The sequence below is a fragment of the Scyliorhinus canicula genome, chromosome 15, assembly GCF_902713615.1.
Source record: "Scyliorhinus canicula chromosome 15, sScyCan1.1, whole genome shotgun sequence".
Classification (NCBI taxonomy): domain Eukaryota; kingdom Metazoa; phylum Chordata; class Chondrichthyes; order Carcharhiniformes; family Scyliorhinidae; genus Scyliorhinus; species Scyliorhinus canicula.
The window spans coordinates 53,565,116-53,586,045 of record NC_052160.1 but is presented as its reverse complement, the minus strand read 5'-3'; the positions used below and the strand labels follow the sequence as shown (position 1 = coordinate 53,586,045).

Below are 20,930 nucleotides of genomic sequence, written 5' to 3'. Positions count from 1 at the left end.
GATTGGAAAAACTGTGATTATTCTCCTTCAAGCTGAGAAGGTTAAAGGGAAATTTAATGGAGATATTCAAAATTAGGGAAGGTTTTGATGGAGTAACAACAACTTGTATTTAAACAACAGCTTTAAGACAGTGAAATGTCTGAAGGTGCTTCACAGGAGTGCATCACCCAAAATCTGACAGTGAACCACACAAGGAAATATTAGGGTCGGTGACCAAATGCCAAATAAAGAGGTTGGATTGAAGGATTAACTAAAGGTCAAGGGAAGAAGATGGAGAGGCAAGGGGGTTGAATAGATAAGGAATTCCAAAACTTAGGGCTTTGGCAGTTGAAGATGCATCCACTAAAATTGGGGATGTTCAAAAGGCCAAAATTGCAGGGCTGCATATGTCTTGGAGAGTTCTAGAGCTGCAGGAAATAGAGAGTGGTGAGGTCATGAAGAAATTTGACAACACGGGTGAGAAATTTAAATCGAGATGTTGCATAACCAAGAGCCGATCAATTTCAGCATGCGGTTAATAAGGACTTTGTGCAATTTAGGACATGAATAACAGAATACAAGATGACCTCAAGTTTAGGAGAGAATAGAATATGGGTGGCTGGCCAATAATGTATTTGAATAGTAAAGTCCCGAGGTGACAAAGACATGGATGAGGATTGCAGCGCCTGGTGAGCTGAGGCAGGGATGGAGTCTAAGGATTTTGCAGAGTTGCAAATAGGCACAAGGTCTTTATGGCGGGGTGGATATGTGGTTGGAAGCTCATCTCAGGTCAAATGTGACACCAATGCCTGAATTTCCACAGAGTCTGAAAGGGTCTCTGGCTTAACCAAAATGGCGCTGGAATTCCAATTCTGGAATCCATTCCCTGAACATGTCACCCATTATTTTCTCCAGGGGGACAATGGGAATGTGTTGTTGCTTGTACATTCATGGTTCACTGAGGCAGCTTCGGATTGAAACAGTCCAGCTGCATCAAACATCCAATTTCCATCTGTGGGATTTCCAAACCATGGGCGAAATTCTAAAGTTGACAAAATTATTTGGTGAGCTAGATAGGTCTTTTGGATAGGTCAGAGAGCCCTTTGGAAAAAGTCCCTTTGGAAGAGGTAAGGAGTCCTTTTGTAAGAGGCGACATAAATGTACGTAAAAAGTGGATAAGCTCTGTGGCATGGTCAAGGCATTTAAATCTCCAGCCTTTTAAATTTAAAAAAATCAATCTGTAGTTTATAAAATATCACTTCTTGCAATTTCCTTCTGTCAGCTGACCAACGCCTGAAGCATTTAATTATAGGTTGGTGCTGAATGGTTGATTCTACAAACTATCATTGTTGCAATGGGGTTCCTGTGGCTTCATCTTAGATCACATTTGCAATTGGTTTTAAAGTATTCGATCTGGAACTATGAATAAAAATGTGTGTTTTCATAAGAATTCAGTATTTAAATGAAAAACTTGTTTTTATAAAGGATTAGTTTTTAAAATAAATTTAAAGTACCCAATTCATTTTTTCCAATTTTTGGGGGGCAATTTAGCATGGCCAACCCACTTAGCCTGCACATCTTTGGGTTGTTGGGGCGAAACCCACGTAAATATGGGCCTAGAGGCGGAATCGTAGCTGGGACCTCAGAGCTGTGAGGCAACAATGCTAACCACTGTGCCACTGTGCTACCTGAAAAGATTAGGTATTGAAGGAATTTAAATGCATTGACTTTTATGAATTAGAGTTTTTTTTTAAAGTCTAAAAAGCACTTGAAACTTTATTTTTCCTGAGGTCTTCCTGTGGCTCACCTTGGTTGCTGAGGTCAGCCCATAGCGGATACTGAATGAGCAGGGTGTAAGGGAGAAGGATGGTGGGTGGGACGGTATGGGTTTTCACTAAGGCCATTAGATACAGGAGCAGAATTAGGCCACTTGGCCCATCAAGTCTGCTTCGCCATTCAATCATGGCTGATATTTTCTCATCCCCATTCTCCTGCTGTCTCCCCATAACCCCTGATACCCTTATTAATCAAGAACCTATCTATCTCTGTCTTAAAGACACTCAGTGAATTGACCTCCACAGCCTTCTGCGGTAAAGAGTTCCACAGATTCACCACCCTCTAGCTGAAAAAATTCCTCCTCATCTCTGTTTTAAAGAATTATCCCTTTAATCTGAGATGCTGTCCTCTGGTTCTAGTTTTTCCGACAAGTGGAAACATCCTCTCCACATCCACTCCATTCAGGCCTCGCAGTACCTTGTACGTTTCATTAAGATTCCCTTTCATCCTTCTAAGCTCCAACGAGTACAGACCCAGAGTCCTCAACCGTTCCTCATACGACAAGTTCTGCATTCCAGGTATCATTCTTGTGAACCTACTCTGACCCTTTCCAAGGCCAGCACATCCTTCCTTAGATATGGGGCCCAAAACTGCTCACAATACTCCAAATGGGGTCTGACCAGAGCCTTATACAGCCTCAGAATTACATCCCTGATCTTGTATTCTAGCCCTCTTGAAATCAATGTGAACATTGCATTTGCCAATAAGTTGACATAGAAGCTATAAAATGCCAAGGGACGGGTAGACAGGCATAGGTTAGCATGGAATGTATGATGGGTCTTGAGGGTGGTTGAGGACCTGCATTGGCAGGGATGGGTCATCAAGAATATGTTGAGGGGGTGGTGAGGAGGTAAGAGGGGGTGAGAGCTGGATTTAACAGCCACTCACTGGTACCATGTTTTGTTATGCTCTTGACGTAGCATAAGCTGCTTCCTTGATGTGCATTCTGACAAAGGAAGGTTCAGACTTGGAGATAGCTTTAACACATTTATTAAACTGTTAACGATTCGCCTACTTGGATTCGACTATCCTGTTAATCCTGCTATAGCTACTCAGACTAACCAGTCTGCTACAATCCACGTGGTGGGTGTGATGTGTTTCAATCAACCCTATCTGTACTCACTAAGTGTCTCCACTGGAAAGAGAAAGATCATGTGTGCTGTGTCCTTTTATATGGGTAGGTGTAATGCCCTCCTGTGGTAGTGTCACCTCTGTATGTGTCTTGAATGCCCATTGGTTGTGTCCTATCTTACTGACCTATTGGTTGAATGTCTGTGTGTCATGATGTCTCTGGTGCTCCCTCTAGTGTCTATCTAGGTGTAGTGTGTTCACATTAACCCCTTGTGTATTTACAGTGATGCATATCACCACATCCCCCCTTTTTTCGTGTTACATATTTTCTGTACAGTGTTAAAGAAACACTTGAACAAACTAGGTAGATAAGTGATGATATGTACAAATCATGGTAACAGTGATCATTAAACAATAAGTCCAAATCATAGGTATGAGTCCAAAGTTCAGAAATTAATATGGTCGAGTGGCTTTCTTGTTTGGTTGGTGAGTTGGTGATGTTGAGGGCCATAGTACAACAGTAATAAAAGAGATGTTAAAAAGGCTAGTCTAAAGGCACTATAACTGAATGCATGGGGCATTCACACTAACATGGATAAATTAACAGCACAAATGAATATGAACTGGTATGATAAGATTGCAATTATGGAATCATGGCTACAGAGTGACCAAGGTTGGGAACTGAATATTCAACAGTAGAACATAGAACAGTACAGCACAGAACAGGCCCTTCGGCCCTCAATGTTGTGCCGAGCCATGATCACCCTACTCAAACCCACGTATCCACCCTATACCCGTAACCCAACAACCCCCCCTTAACCTTACTTTTATTAGGACACTACGGGCAATTTAGCATGGCCAATCCACCTAACCCGCACATCTTTGGACTGTGGGAGGAAACCGGAGCACCCGGAGGAAACCCACGCACACAGGGGGAGGACGTGCAGACTCCACACAGACAGTGACCCAGCCGGGAATCGAACCTGGGACCCTGGAGCTGTGAAGCATTTATGCTAACCACCATGCTACCCTGCTGCCCAAGTACTCAATATTTAAGAAGGACAGGAAAAAGAAAAAGTAGTGGGGTGGCATTGTTAGTCAAGGATGAAATACAAGCAATAAAGAGAGAGCATACTGACTCAAAAAATCTAGATGTAGAATCAGTCTGGATGGAACGAGGAAGAAACAAGGGATGGGAAACGTAAGTCGGAGTTGTCTCTCGGCCTCCAAACAGGTAAGACAGGGGATGGCATTAAACAGGAAATCAGAGATGTATATAACAAGGGTGCCAGATTAATCATGGGTGACTTTAATCCAATTTTTAAAAATTTGTTCATGGGACGTGGGTTTCGCAGGCTGTGCCAGCGTTTATTGTCCATCCTTAATTGCCCTTGAAGGGGCAGTTAATAGTCAACCACATTGCTGTGGATCTGGAGCCTCAGTAAGCCAAACCAGGTAAGGACAGCAGATTTCCCTTCCTAAAAGACATCAATATAGATTGGGAAACCAAATTGGCAAAAGTACTGTGGTGGATGAATTCCTGGAGCGTGTATGAGATGGTTTTTCAGACAAATATGTTTGACAACCTAGAATCAGAGAATCAATTGAATCGTAGAATTTACAATGCAGAAGGAGGCCATTCAGCCCATCGAGTCTGCACTGGCTGTTGGAAAGAGCACCCTACCTAAGCCCACACCTCCACCCTATCCTCGTAACCCAGCAATCCCACCCAACCTTTTTGGACACCAAGGGAAATTTAGCATATCTTTGGACTGTGGGAGGAAACCGAGCACCCAGAGGAAACCCACGCAGACACGGGGAAAAAGTGCAGACTCCTCACAGACAGTGGCACAAGCCAGGAATCGAACTTGGGACCTTGGAGCTGTGAAGCAATTCTGCTACCCACTGTGCCACCACGCTGCCCGAGAACTGCCAAATGGACTTTTTGGAGGGTACAACTCGCAGAATAGATAGGGATGAACTAGTGGATGTGGTATATTTGGATTTTCAGAAAGAATTTGAGAAAGTCTTACATAAGAGGCTAGTGTGCAAAATTAAAACACACGGGATTGGAAGTGTTATATTGACATGGATTGAAAATTGGTTAGCAGACAGGAAACAGAAGAAATAAATGGGTTATTTTCAAAAAGGCAGACAGTGACCAATGGAGTCCTGCGGGGATCAGCACTTGAGCCCGTGTTGTTCACATTATACATCAATACAATCTGATAAGGGGCCACAGTCTTATGACAGGCCACTTAGAACTAAGATGAGGAGAAACTTCTTCACTCAAGATGATGGTGAGCCCGTGGAATTCTCCACTGCAGAATTCTGTGGAGAGCAAGTCACTGAATATATTTAACATGGAAATGGATAGATTTTTAGACTCCAAAGGTGTCAAGGGTTATGGGAAGAGCATGTGAGTATGGCCGGGAAATAGAGGATCAACCATGATCACATTGAACAGCAGAGCAGTCTCGAAGGGCTGAAAAGCCTACTCCTGCTCCTACTTTCTCTGTTTCCCTCACAGTGAAATCACCGCTTTGCTCTCTCAGCAAATTGCCATGGAAACATTGCAAAAGCTCAATGTGCAAGGGCAAATCTAACCAATGGCAGATGCCCTGTTGCAGCAAATTATAGCCCATTATCTGCCCTGTGCAAAACACTGATTGGTTGCACAGATTTGCTGTAAAACAGGAGAGTACTAGCCTAAGGGGCACACTGTTTGATATTTTCTGGCAAGAGAATGCTTTAATTTTGAAACGCAGCATACCATAAATTAAAGTTACTAGCCCATGAAATTTACAAATATGAACATGATCGACAACCTAGATACGGAAGAGTACTTCGCCCAGATATTAATTTCACGCCAATGAGCCTCACACAGAAAACACAGCTAGATTTGCATGTTGGTTGTGGCTAACCCTGCTGAACTCTTTTATAAGCCAAGGTATTGAATTGCCCCAGAAATGCAGGAACACCGAAACGGGTGGAGGTCGCAGGTCAATTCGTCCTGCCAAAGAGATAAAAATGCAACATGCCAATGAATCTGATGCAAAGTCGATAGATTCAGTTTCACCTTGTCCTGAACAGTAGAATGAGGCATTTGCATTGAAGGGGGTAAATTCAAAACCAAATATGAACATGACTCTGCAATTAGGAAGTGTACAAAAGCAACGTCTCTGAAGACAAAATCCTCTGACCATTTCGGAGTGTTGCCAAATAAATACTTTTATTTTTGGCTTGAAATTATGTTCCCCTCACCAAAGGGAAAATACTGGATTAGGCTGATGATCAGGTGCGATGCGTGATTTTTCCCATCCATAGCGACGCAGGTAGCACACAAAAGTGATGTTGCCTGCTAATTTAAATGATTCCAGCTTGTAGCCTAGCACTAAGCATGCTACTGAGTGACTGTTCACATTACAAGAGGAGCCAGGTTTGAGCAAGAATATCAACACCTAAAGTGAGCCTGCACCTCTTCAGGATACGATGCATTTTGGCTGGGGTGAAAATATCAAACTGCTTAAATAGGAGAAATGGGAATGGTGCAACAGGTCAGACAGGGGCCAGAATTCTCCGTCCGTTCGCTGGTGATAGGATTCTCCGGTCCTGTCGTCAGCGACTTAGCCGCCCGTGGGTTTCCGAGCGGCATGGGGGTGGCTTCAGTGGGAAGTTCCATTGACAGTGGAGGGAGCAGAGGATCCTGCCACCAGTCTCCTGCTGCTGAGAAACATGCGGCTGGGAGGCTGGAGAATACCACCCAGTGTCCCCAGCTTCTCCGATGTAGCACATGAGGCCTTGCTGCAGGGGATAGACAGGATAGATAGCTTGGGTCTCCCCACATGGGGCTGGGACATCCTCCAGAGTGAGTCTGATGGTCCATCCAATGGAACAGCTATGACAGGCTGTGGTCAGCTGTGCAGACAACAGTATGGGAGGGATTTTCAGCCACCGTTTTCAGCAGGCGGTAAAGTTGAAGGGGGCGGAGAATCCAACCGGAGTTATAAAACTATTCAGATAGTCTACACCAATGACGTAATGGAGTTCCTGCTGCTATGTATTGTACTTGCAGGGTTAAAGATTGTAATGCTGGAGCATGTGGGTTGAACTCAATAATTAATAGAGGTTCATTAGATGACTGTTAATTGTACAAAAACTTGACCTGAAGCAGCCAATGACGTCATGGACTATCAGGTGACTAATCTCTTAAAGGGACCATGCAACAACATGCAAATATAACACCTGCCATGAAAGGTTGGGAACCCCATTATCATTGATTTGCAAATCATTAATGGGCCTCCCTGCTGTATTATCCCCCCATATAAGGATTTCACTCCAGCCAGATTTACAACACCTCCTGACAAACAGGGACCTGGTGAACAGTCGCTGCTGGGGGCATACTGTTAAGTACAGCTCCCATGCTCAGGAACTGCCATGGCACTGTCCTAGAACTGCCAGGGATCAGTGCAGGGGGGTGTGACTTGCGTTATGGAGGTCTATTGTGGGGCCCATTCCCAGGGAGGAGGGCTCATGTCTGTGGTTGGGGGGAGGGGTTCTTTCTTTTTAGATTTTGTTGGATGGATTGGATTGGATTTGTTTATTGTCACGTGTACCGAGATACTGTGAAAAGTATGTTTCTGCGAGCAGCTCAACAGATCATTCAGGACATCAAAAGAAAAGGAAATAAAAGAAAATACATAAAAGAAAATACATAATAGGGCAACACAAGGTACACAATGTAACTACGTAAGCATCGGCATCGGATGAAGCATACAGGGATGTAGTGTTAATGAGGTCAGTCCATAAGAGGGTCATTAAGGAGTCTGATAACAGCAGGGAAGAAGCTGTTTTTGAGTCTGTTTGTGCGTGTTCTCAGACTTCTGTATCTCCTGCCCAATGGAAGAAGTTGGAAGAGTGAGTAAGCCAGGTGGGAGGAGTCTTTGATTATGCTGCCCGCTTTCCCCAGGCAGCGGGAGGTGTAGATAGAGTCAATGGATGGACTGGGCTGTATTCATGACTCTCTGAAGTTTCATGCGGTCCTGGGCCAAGCAGTTGCCATACCAGGCTGTGATGCAGCCAAATAGGATGCTTTCTGTGGTGCATATGTAAAAGTTGGTCAGAGTTAATGTGGACATGCCGAATATCGTTAGTTTCCTGAGGAAGTATAGGCACTGTTGTGCTTTCTTGGTGGTTGCATCGACGTGGGTGGACCAGGACAGATTTTTGGTGATGTGTGCCTCTCGGAATTTGAAACTGCTAACCATCTCCATCTCGGCCCTGTTGATGCTGACAGGGGTGTGTACAGCACTTTGCTTCCTAAAGTCAATGACCAGTTCTTTAATTTTGCTGGCATTGAGGGAGAGATTGTTGTCGCTGCACCACTCCACTAGGTTCTCTATCTCCCTCCTGTATTCTGACTCATCGTTATTCGAGATCCGGCCCACTATGGTCGTATCGTCAGCAAACTTGTAGATGGAATTGGAACCAAATTTTGCCACGCAGTCATGTGTGTACAGGGAGTAGAGTACGCAGCCTTGCGAGGCCCCAGCATTGAGGACGATTGTGGAGGAGGTGTTGTTGTTTATTCTTACTGATTTTGGTCTGTTGTTCAGAAAGTCAAGGATCCAGTTGCAGAGTGAGGAGCCAAGTCCTAGGTTTTGGAGCTTTGATATGAGCTTGGCTGAGATTATGGCGTTGAAGGTGGAGCTGTAGTCAATCAATTGGCGTCTAATGCATGAGTCCTTGTTGTCGAGGTGCTCTAGGGATGAGTGTAGGGCCAGGGAATTGGCGTCTGCTATGGACCGATTGTGGCGGTATGCGAATTGCAGTGGTTCAAGGCATTCTGGGAGCATGGAGGTGATGCGCTTCATGACCAACCTCTCGAAGCACTTCATTATGACTGAAGTCAGGGCCACTGGACGGTAGTCATTGTAGCACATTGCCTGGTTCTTCTTTGGCACCGGTATGATGGTGGTCTTCTTGAAGAAGGTGGGGACCTTGGAGTGGAGTAGGGACAGGTTAAAGATGTCTGCGAACACATCTGCCAGCTGGTCCGTGCAGGCTCTGAATGCACGACCAGGGATCCCATCCGGGCCAGTCGCCTTCCGAGGGTTCACTTTCAGGAAGGCCGATCTGACTTTGGAAGCTGTGATGGTGGGTATGGGTAAGTTATGGGTTGCTGGGGCACTCAACAGCGGATTGTTGGTTTCCTGCTTGAACCGAGCATAGAATGCATTGAGTTCATCGAGGAGGGCTCTGCTGCTGCTGGAGATACTGCTCGGCTTCGCTTTGTAGCCCGTTTAGGCCTTGCACAACTGCTGAGAGTCTGTCTGTGACTCTAGCTTGGTTTGATATACTCTCTTGGCATCTCGGATGGCTTTGCTGAGGTTGTATCTAGATTTCTTGTATAGGTAAGGGTCGTCTGACCAGAACGCCTCAGACCTGTCCTTCAGTAGGGAGTCAATCTCGCGATTGAACCATGGTTTCCAGTTGGGGAACGTACGTATTGCTTTCTTTGGCACGCAATTGTCCACACATTTGCTGATGAAGTCTGTGCCGGTGGAGGCATACTCATTTAAGTTGGTCGCTGAGTTCTTAAATATGGACCAGTCCACTGTCTCTTGTTGATCCTTTTTTAAAGGGTGCCCTGATCTCTCAGGAGCCGAGGTTGCTGGCGGGATAGGCTTCCACCGTCATGAGACCCGTGAGACCTGCGTCCAGGATTTATTTTCCGTGTCTAAAGCGTTGGCAGGAAAATCCGGCAGTGCAGCTGGCAGGCTACACACTGCATTTCCTCCCCGAGTTGACGCTCTGGAACAAAAATAACAATCTCTTGTGATATTCAAGCTGTAGATAATGAGAGCCCGCATCATTTATTTCCCTACCCCACCCCTCCTTCCCTCACTTGAAACCTACCCTTGTACTTTGATTATTTTAGGTACCCTAGAAATGCCAGTTGGTCAAGTTCAGATGCATGAGAATTGAGTCGCAGGGGAGCAGGAGACTGTTGAAGATGAAACACCATCACTCACTGGCTCTTACACCAGCTCAGGTACTGGCACTGTATAAACATAAGAGGATAGCATAGGGGCGGGATCTGTGCATGGTGTCACCAGACACAAGTGGGCTACAGCCATGTCCATTCATAATGCTGCCACTCTGTCTGCGAGTACTCAATGGGCGGCAGGGTAGCACAATGGTTTGCACTGTTGCCTCACAGCGCCAGGGACCTGGGTTCAATTCATGGCTTGGTCACTGTCTATGCGGAGTCTGCATGTTCTCCCTGTGTCTGGGTTTGTTTCCTCTGGGTGCTTTGGTTTCCTCCCACAAGTCCAGAAAGGCGTTCGTGTCAGGTGAATTGGACATTCTGAATTCTCCCTCCGTGTACCCGAGCAGGCGCCAGAATGTGGTGATGAGGGGATGTTCTCAGTAACTTCATTGCAGTGTGAATGTAAGCCTACCTATGTCAGGCTACCTGGGTCATATTGGGACGACAGCATTTGTGTTCCCGCCACATTCAGACTGCATCTGCCCATGCCAAGGTGGTAGAGCCTGAAGCTGGACTGTGTAGGCCCGGAGCTGCTCGAGGGCATCCTGCAAGATCACCGGTGTCCCCCCCATTGCAAGTCATCAGCCCTCCACCAACCAGGCTGCAATCATGAGGTAACATTGTGCAGGAGAACAAGCTCAGGCAAATGCACCCACAAGACAGGCACTAAGGGAATACACACGGGTGATGAACTGATTTTTATGGAATACTGGATGGTTTGGTAAACACAGTTGATTTGGAGCAGATGTTTTGTGGTGACTTTTATTTCATCACTGTGATGTTCTGTAACAGAGGGAAGGAATGCATGTGCGTGTTTGTACAATGGGCATTTGAGGTTCTTTTCATGGGAATCGTCAGATGAGGAATCACCGACAGTCTAATCAGAATAGAGACAAGCTGCTTCCTCCCTTTCTGGTTTTTTTCTCCTCCTCGTCATATTCCTGGTAGGCAGAGGTGGGCCCTCAGGATGATGAGGTTACACAGGATACAACAGCCCACCATAAAACAGGACGCCCACTCCAGTGGGTACTGCAGAGCTCTGCCAGATTGTTTCAGGCACTGCAATTGCTATTTCTACACCACAGCATCATGATAGGAAGTTATTAAAAATGTGGGTCCAGAAATGGGGTCCAAGGTATAGCAGGCAATTTAGGGGTAAAACAGATGGAAGGAAAAGACTGCGAGGTTGATTGGGTTGGGGCTGTACACTTCGGAGTTTAGAAGAATGAAAGGCAACCTTATAGAGGCATATAGGATTCTCAGGGAGCTTGACAGGGTAGATACTGAGTTGCTTTCCCTGGTGGGAGAGTCTAGGACCAGAGGGCACAATCTCAAAGTGAGAGGGTGCCCATTTAAGGCAGTGATGACAAGAAATTTCTTCTCTCAGAGGGTAGTGGAATCCTTTACCACAGAGAGCTGTTGGGGTTGGATCATTCAGCATGTCCAAGGCTGACATAGGCAGATTTTGATTCAGTAAAAGATTCGAGGGTTATGGGGATAAGGCGGGAAATGGATTTGAGGATTATATCAGATCAGTCATGATCTCATTGAATGACGGGGCAGACCTGATGGGCTGAATGGCCTACTTCTAATCCTATGTCTTCTGATCTTGTGGGCTTATTGGTTTCACACCAGAGCCATGGGTCTAGTGTTACACAGAATTCTTAATACCCAGCAGCAACGCTCTGACTAGATGTAGTGAATGAAAGACAGAGTGCAGTGAAGTGGCGTACAATGAACACGTCAAGACGGCTGCCACAATAGCAGGCATTCCCTTTTGTGATGAGCTGAGCAAGGTCACTCGCCAGCCACACCTTCAGGGAGTGGTAATCTTTGAGGTCGCTTTACATCTCAGCATTGATATGGAATGTTTGCAAAGCCACTTGTGTCCAGCCGATGACAACTTGCACCATGAGGGAGCCTACTATCCTTGCAAAAGCACACACATTCTCAGCCTCATTCTCTGTTCAGTGAGAATACAAGGAAATCCCCTCTGCTCTCACTAAGATCATCACTTCTGGTGACACCCCAAAGCAAAGGAATTGGGGCCAGGATCACCTACTCAGTCACTGGCAGCACCCTCCTTAACCTGCTATGAATTGGACATTCTGCTTGCAAGTCGTAACAGAGTTTTGTGAGTGCTTCCTCCATAAAGGACAAATGGCACACAGACTGCTCCTCGCTTAGGCCCAGGGGAAGTGAAGTGCTTGTGAAAGACCCTGGATAAGGCCTCCTACTGAAAGACCTACTCCCACCCCCGCCCACAGCCTCCTTTATGTGGAACTATTTGCCCTCTTCCGTTCTCCTGCTGCTCTACCTGCCTCTCACGCTACATTATCCCCCATTTCTAGGAGTATGTGGGCTGACCAGGATCCTTGTAGTAACAGCTGAGGCCTTCTCCATGTGCAGCACCAACAATTCAATCAACTTTAGCCAGCTTCTCAAATCATTCAGCGCTTCCACAAACTTGCACCAATCGAGTAGAGGTTAATCCGCAACTACAATCATAGAATTTACAGTGAAGAAGGAGGCCATTCTGCCTATCGAGTTTGCACCGGCCCTTGGAAAGAGCACCCAACTTAAGCCCATGCCTCCACCCCATCCCCATAACCCGTCTTAACCTTTTTGGACACTAAGGGGCAATTGAGCATGGCCAATCCACCTAACCTGCACTTCTTTGGGCTGTGGAAGGAAACCGGAGCACCCGGAGGAAACCACGCAGACACGGGGAGAAAGGGCAAACTCCATACAGACAGTCACCTGAGGCTGGAATTGAACCCAGGTCCCTGTGCTAACCACTGTGCCACCTGAGCTGCAACTGGTTGTTGATCCATTTAAGTAGCGCTGATGCAGCAGAGCTTCCTGCTGATGAATGCATGTTCCATGGTGCGAAATGAAGGGAGTATGTCAGCAGGAGTAACAGAGTGGAAAATGGCTGTGTCAACGTCAAATCACTGACACGCACTGACAGTACGATCTGCCTATTCTAGCTGCACACATCCAGTGCAAGCTCTAATGCCCACACTGACTTCCTTAATGCAACCTCTCCTTCCCTCTCTGGGCTTGTGTCCTTCTCCATTGTTCCTCCGTGGTGATACAACCACTATAGATATGTGTGCTTGCAGTAGGGGGATGTATGGCCGTACCTGTAATACAGGTTTCTCCGGTAAGCCCCTGCCGGCTAGCTCCGCCCACAGGGAGCTTGTGTATAAATATGCGCTAGCTTCACTGAGATACTATTCTACAGCTGCCGCCGGAGGAATAGCATCTCACAGCAATAAAGCCTCTCTTGTACTTCACTCAAGTCTTTGCGTACAATTGTTAGCGCCACACTCTGTTTATTTCTCAATTCATAAAGCACATTGGTTGAGGAGACAGACTGTTGAACTTGTCGATCGTTAAACTGTCCCCGTAGCTCTCACCTCCCGGTTATCACGCTCACACCTCCAGCAATGTGTGCTGCAAGGATCTTTCAAGCAGAAGGAAAAATTAAAAAGAAACCATTTCCTCCACTCAGCCTTCCAGTTTAAAGCTTGTATCTGAGTTTCACTGTTGGAGTATTAACAGATATAAGAGTACTGCGCAGTAAACTGCGTGCAACATATCTGGTCACACAGCACCTCAGAGAAGTTTCAAATGAAGTCACTTTAAGCTAATATTGGTATGATACAGACTTGAGGCTATTTAAATTATATACCTGAATGAGTTGCTGTAATGCAGGGGGAATTACTTTGACAGCAAGCTCATATTCCTTCACATAAACCATTGATAAATGCATCAGAACCTTCCCTTGCGTGTAATATATAGCCGCATTCTTTCATAAACCATCAGAACCTTCATAATCCAATTTGTATCGTAGAGAGACCACAAGAGCTACAGCTACATAATATGTCCCTTGTTTGCTATAAACCCAAATGTTATTGAGTTTTATTTTACTGGCCAGTATAGTCCTTCAAGGCTTCCCCTGCTCTACAGGAGGTTTTTTTTTACAACGATTCACAATGGTTTCACGGTCACAATTACTGAGTCTGCCTTCAATTCCAGATTTGTTAATTGAATTTTAATTCCATCAGCTGCCTTTGTGGGATTTGAACCTCTATCCCCAGAGCATCAGCCTCAGCCTCTGAAGTGCAATTGTCAGGCAGCTGATCGATTGTCACAGAAATCCATCTGGTTCACTAATGTTCTTTTGGGAAAGGAATCCACTTTCCTTCCCTGGTCTAGATATGATACCAGACCCACAGAAATGTGGTTGACTCTTAAATGATCCCTTAAGTGGCCTATCAAACCAATCAGTTGCATCAGACTTCTACAAACTACAAATTGATTAGATCACCTGGCATCAGCTTTGGCACGGGAATTGACAACGGCAAACCTAGTCTTGTTGCCCCTCTGAAGCCCTCCTTGCTAACATCTGGGGCTTGTGCAGAAATTGGGAGAGCTGCCTGGTAGGTGGTGAGCGAACCAACAAGAGGGCCCTTGTCCTCAGCAATCTACCTGTCATGGATGACAGTATTGCGACGAGTGACCATTGTACCGTCCTTGCGGAGCTGAAGTCTCGCCTTCATATGCAGGATACCGTCCATTATGTTGCGTGGCACGAACACCTTGCTAAATAGGAACTTTGAACAGATCTAGCAACTCAAAATTGGGCATCCATGAGGCTCTCTGGGCCATCAGCAGCAGCAGACTGGTATTCAACCACAATCTGTAACCTCATTGTCCGGCATATCCTTCACTCTACATGACCATCAAGCTGGAGGATCAACTCTGGTTCAATGAAGAGTGCAGGAGAGCATGCAAAGAGCAGTATCAAGCATATTTAAAAATATGGTGCCAATCTGATGACCATCCAATGCAGCACTACTTGCATATCAAACATGAGATTGAGATTGAGAGCCAAGCCATCCCATAAACAATAGATCATATCTAAGCACTGTAGTCCTGCCACATCCAGTTGTTAATGGTGATGGCCTAGTAAACAACACACTGGAGTAGGAGGCTACACAAATATCCCCATTCTCAATAATGAGGGAGCTCAGCATATCAGTCCAAAAGACTAGGCTGAAGCATTTGCAACAATCCTCAGCCAGGAGTGTCGAGTGGATGATCCTTGGCCTCATCCGGAGGTCCTCAGCATCACTGTGTCAGTCTTCAGTCAATTCGATTCACCCCACGTAATATCAAGAAATGGTTGAAGGCCCTGGGTACTGCAAAGACTATGGGCCATGACAATATTCCAGCCATAGTCTGAAGACTGGAACTAACTGCACCACTAGCCACATTGTTACATTACAGCTACAAGACTGGCAACTACCTGGCAATGTGGAAATTTGCCCAAGGATGCAGTGTCCTCAAAAAGGAGGTCAAATCTAACCTAACTATGCACCATCAGTCTACTCTCTATCATCACTAAAGTGATGGAGGTGCCATTGACAATGCTAGCAAGTGGCTCTTGCTCTGATTGAATACCTGGACATTTCTGATTTGGTCTGTGGTCAGGGACAGCAGAGTGTGACTGCAAGTGAGGCAGGTAAGGGGACCCAGAGGGCAAGACTGCAGAAGCCACGGTCCTCGTGATTGTCCAACGGGTTTGAGGTTTTTTCAGCTTGTTTCGATGAGAGTGCAGGCTGCAGGGTGAATGGGCTGACTAACCACGGCACCATGCTACAGGAACCAATCAAGGGGGGAAACAGTAAAAGGAATGTAATGGTCTGAGTGGACAGTACAGTCAGAGGGATTGATGCTGTTCTCTGCAGCAAAGAGCCTCAGTGCAGACGGCTGCCCTGTGCCAGGGCTCTGGACATCTGCTCAGGGCAGAGAGGAACTGGCAGTGGGAGGAGGAGGATCCAGTCGTTGTGGTCCATGTAGGTACCAACAGGAAGGCGATTCTGCCTAATCGGTATGAGGAATTTGGTAGTAAATTAAGAAACAGAACCTAAAGGTCATAATGTTGGGATTATTACCTAAGCCCCGTGCAAATTGCCATTGGACAAATCAGATTAGAGAGATGAATCCGAGGCCCAAAGACCAGCGTGGGAGAAGTGGGTTCATGTTGGTGGGGAATGTGTGATCTGTACCGTTGGGATGGTCTACACCTGAACCATGCTGGGACTGGTGTTCTAAAGAGCTGCATAACGAGGCAAGTAGAGAGAGTTTTAAACAAAATAGTTGAGGCAAGGAATCAAATTTGGGACAATGTAGTAAACCAAAGAGTGGAGATCGAGATATTCTGGCAAATGAAAAACAGACCATGAAAGTAATGAATAGAGATTACAAATTTAACAGTAAATCAACAGATGAGATTAGAAGTTATAAACTAAAAGTTACGTACCGGAATGCACAAGGCATTCAAAACAAAACAGATGAACACAGTGCTAATAGAGATAAATAAGTACAATTTGACAGCCATTACAGCAACGTGGCTGCATGAGGACATGGATTGCGGCTTGAATATTGAAGGGCACAGGATATTTGGGAAGGACAGGAATCTAGAAAACGGTGGAGGGATGGATCTGTTAATTAATTATGGTATTAGCGCAATAGAGAGGGAGGAGCTAAATACAGGAAACCAGCATGTGGAAAGAGTTTGGGTGGAGATGAGAAATGGTAAAGGCAGGGAGTCACTTGTGAGAGTTGTGCACAGGCCCCTAATAATAACCACATAGTCGGGTGGAGCATAAAGGAAGAAATAATGGGAGCTTGTCAGAACGGCATGGCGATAATCATGGCGGATTTTAATCTATGTGTAGACTGGAAAAGACAGATGGGGCAAGGTAGTATAGATGAAGAGTACATTGAATATTTATGGGTTAGTTTATTTGAACAGCATGTTCTGGAGCCAACCAGAGCACAGAGCAAACCAGACCTGGTATGCAATGAGACGTGACTAATTAGTGATCTCATAGTGAAGGCACCCCTAGGTAGCAGTGATCGTAATATGACTGAATTTTACAATAAATTAGAGAGAGAAAGGAGTGGGTCTGAGGCTATGATTTTAAACTTAAGTAAGGGCAATTATGAGGGCATGAAAGCTGTGCTGGCTAAAGTGAACTGGCAAATTAGGTTTTGGGATCAATAGAGATGCAGTGACAAACATTTAAGGGGGTATTTCAGAATACACGCATTTAAATGAGGAAGAAAAAGTCCAAGCGATGAGCCCACCATCGATGGTTAACTAGAAAGTTTGAAGATAGTATTAAACATGAACAAATAACATATAATTATACAAAGATAGGTGAAAGATCTAAGATTGGACAGTATATAAGGAATAGCAAAGGATGACTAAAAGATTAATAAGAACGGAAAAATTGGAGTACAAGAGAAAGCTGACCAGAAATATAAAAACAGACAGTAAGGGTGGAATCATCTCAGAAATCGGAAAGTCCAATATCAGCTTGGGGAAAGGGGCGCTGAACCTGTCGACGACAATGGCAGCATTTCCCCCATATTGTGCAGCACTTAGACTAGAAAATTGGCAGGCACGGGTTCCAGGCCATATCGCTGATGGGTGGCCTCTGATTCGCCTGCCCCGCCATCACCTCAGTGCTTCAATGAGCTGGGCACCATATTTAAAGTTCGCTCCCGCACACAGCTAACACACTTCAATCCGAGGAAGCCATTGGGAAGTTATAGCTGCCAGACCCAGGGGACATTCAGCATGCAAATTTACAGACTCCTCCTTCGGGTGCCTGCTGGACATGGGCGGCACGGTAGCACAGTGGTTAGCACTGTTGCTTCACAACGCCAGAGACCCGAGTTCAATTCCCGGCTTGGTTCACTGTCTGCGCGGAGTCTGCACATTCTTCCCCGTTTCCGTGTGGGTTTCCTCCGGGTGTTCCGGTTTCCTCCCACAAGTCCCGAAAGACATGGATTCATTCTGAATTCTCCCTTAGTGTACCCGAACAGGCGCCGTAGTGAAGCGACTAGGGAATTTTCACAGTAACTTCATTGCACTGTTAATATAAGCCTCCTTGTGACCCTAATAAAGATTCTTATTATTATTGCAGTGGAGGCCCACTGGGATATAATCTACCCATGTTCTGGGTGAAGATCTACAACCAAGGTCACCATACCAGCATAGGAGGCAGTGGCGCCGAGTAGTGGTTAGTGCCAACGCTCTGCAGAAGAGGACAGCCATCCAGTGCCACAAGAGGACGAATGATCCCTTCTGTTCAGCCAGGGTAGGTCACTCTTCTCACCACTCATGGACCCTTCATACATCTCCTGGAATCTCACTCAATGACAGTGGAAGGTCGCCACCACTAGCTCCGCCACACACATTTTCAGCCCCTCACCTCCCTGGTCCCACTCACCATCCATGCATTCCAGGCATCCTTTTCATTTACACACATCCTGTTTTCCATTTACACTCTTCCCACTTTTCTTTGTGTGGGACAAGTTGACACGCACCAAGCGGGAGACCTCCCCCCCACTCAGATTGGTGGAGGAATTCCAGAACTCAAGGTCCTCACAGACTTTGAGGAGAGAGCCGTTCAACTGGCTAGTGAGGAGGTGGAACGTTCCCGTGCTGATATCAGCTGATATCCTCAATCAAGTGAGGATCCAGCACTGCAACATCCGTCAGAGTGAATGATGCTATGTTTCTCAGGCCCCTGCCATGCACTCATGACTTCCCCTTTCTTTTGCAGGTACATCTGGGAAGCTGCCAAGGGATCCATGGGACATGTCCCCGACTCCAGCCCCAACGGCAGTACAGAAGAATCAGTACAATTCACTGACCGCAACACAGAAGACCATCAAAGCACTCACTCAACACTCACTCACACCCTCCACCTGCGCGAAGGCACACATCTCACTGAGATCTAGTTCTCTCATTGTCCAAGGGGATCTGGTGAGCACACCACAATGTCAGAAACACAGCAGGCAGAGCAGCAGCATTCAAGGGCACCGGCACTCGGAGGATTGCTGGAGGCAGGGAATTTGCCGAGTCTGAGACAGATGACAAGCCTCTGGGCTCGGTCATGTCTCAGTCACTGGAACTCCAAAGGCAAAGTCGGGAAAATCAGGGAAGGGCGTCTGGTGTACTCCTCAGATTGCAAGGCACCATGGAACAGTCCGTCCACCTTCAGTCTGAAGTGATTGTGCCAACAGGCCAACATACCACGGGCAACACTGGTAGGATGCTGAACGCCGTAAAGGCCTTAGTGGAGAGACTTCTTCCTGCACTGCTGCAGGACATGTACCCCTTGCTGGGATGTATCAGTGTCAACACCAGAGGAGGGTGGGGCCTCTCTAACTTAGTCCAGCTTCCTCTCTTTCGCAAGGTGTAAGACAGCGGCAGGAGGATGAGTCAATTCACACCCTAGGGCCATCCACCCAGGTGACTCTGGGAGTGTTCTACCCATTGCATTTCCCTCTTTCTGTGACTGCATCAGCTCCGGCTAATCGGGCTGAGGAGGTTGGCACTGCCACACAGCAGGACCCTGAAAGCAGACTGGGACCTCCTGCAGGACTTGGCCCTCCAGAGCTTACCCTGCAAGGACGTTGCAGACAACAGTCAGGAGGCTGCCTCCACCTCTTCCGTGAATGTTGGGGATGCACCAAGATATAGGGGCAGCGTGAGAAAGATTAACAAGTTATAGTTGCACAGAATGGGCACAAGTGTTAATCACTTGTACATAGCATCCACTGCCGTAAATAAACTCCCACTAATTTCACCCTTTCATAGGTTCCTTGTTGTGATAAGTTATGTTTTGTCAGTCTCAAGTGAATACTTAATTTGCGACACAAGATAAAGGCAGGGTTCTCAGTCTAGGGCTGATACAACTTTCCCAGAACATTAATGGTATACCAGTGACTGAACACATGAATAATGTATGTATCTGAATGGGAATTAATGTTTGTCAGAATGTACTGGGATGGCAGCACAGTTTGGTCATTGTCCTTGCGTGCTCTCTGCACCTTTGATGTGCGGCTAGCGTCCTCATCCCATCAACTTCTGCCTGGAAATAAAGGCTCGTGGTAAAGGGGTTAACATATTGGCACAGATAGAAGATTGGCTGGCAAACAGGAAACAGAGAATAAGCGTAAATGGGTCTTTTTCAGGTTAGCAAGATGTAACAAGTGGTATGTATGGATGGGATAAATATTTTTAAAATAAATTTAGAGTAGCCAATTCATTTTTCCAATTAAGGGGCAATTTAGCCTGGCCAATACACCTACCCTGGGTTGTGGGGGCGAAACCCATGCAAACACGGGGAGAATGTGCAAACTCCACAAGGTCAGTGACCCAGAGCCGGGATCAAACTTGGGACCCCGGCGCCGTGAGGCTGCAGTTTTACTCACTGCGCCACCTTGCTGCCCTGGATGGGATAAATATTGAGAAACTATTCATTCTGAACAAGAACTAGAGGGCATAAAGGAAGATAGTTGTGTTTGTTGTAGGTTGTTATATATCAGATTAACACCATTAGCTGGTGTAATATCACGTGTTGTGCAATCACATCTTGGGAGTGTTTTGTGGGTTTTTGTGAGGTTCACCATTGTACCCTGTTTTGAGCAGCATCTTATAAATAAACCCCTTGCGCTATGTTATACGAACTCGACTTGTGTCACCTCTGATTCGCTCTCTTTGCGGCTACAACAAAGAACATAACATCATCTCAGTCCCGGGACATCACTGCAGGAATTCGAAGTCCCAAACATCTTCAGCTGTTTCATCCATTCCCTTCCCACCATCATAAGTGCAGAAGTGGGGATGTCCGCTGATGACTGCACAGTGTTCAGCAGAATCAAAACTCCTCAGATACTGAAGCAGTCCTTATCCATATGCAGTAAGACCTGAGGCAATACCCAAGCTTGGGCTAATAAATGGCAACTAACATTCGTGCCACTCAAGTGCCAGGCAAAGACCATCTCCAACAAGAGAGCATCTAACAATCGGCCCGTCACTGCCATTGCTGACTCTCCCAATATCAACATCGTGGCGGTTACCATTGACCAGACGCTGAACTGGACCAGCCACAGAAAT

The 20,930-nt window shown here is 46.2% G+C and overlaps 1 long non-coding RNA gene across 1 annotated transcript; it reads left to right on the top strand.

Annotated features, from left to right (window-relative positions):
• Positions 1-9,836: 9,836 nt before the first annotated feature.
• Positions 9,837-20,425, top strand: LOC119978795. Its single transcript, XR_005463574.1, has 3 exons — positions 9,837-9,940; positions 17,947-18,120; positions 18,589-20,425. It is a non-coding gene; the product is annotated as an uncharacterized LOC119978795 (long non-coding RNA).
• The last annotated feature ends 505 nt before the right edge of the window (positions 20,426-20,930 follow it).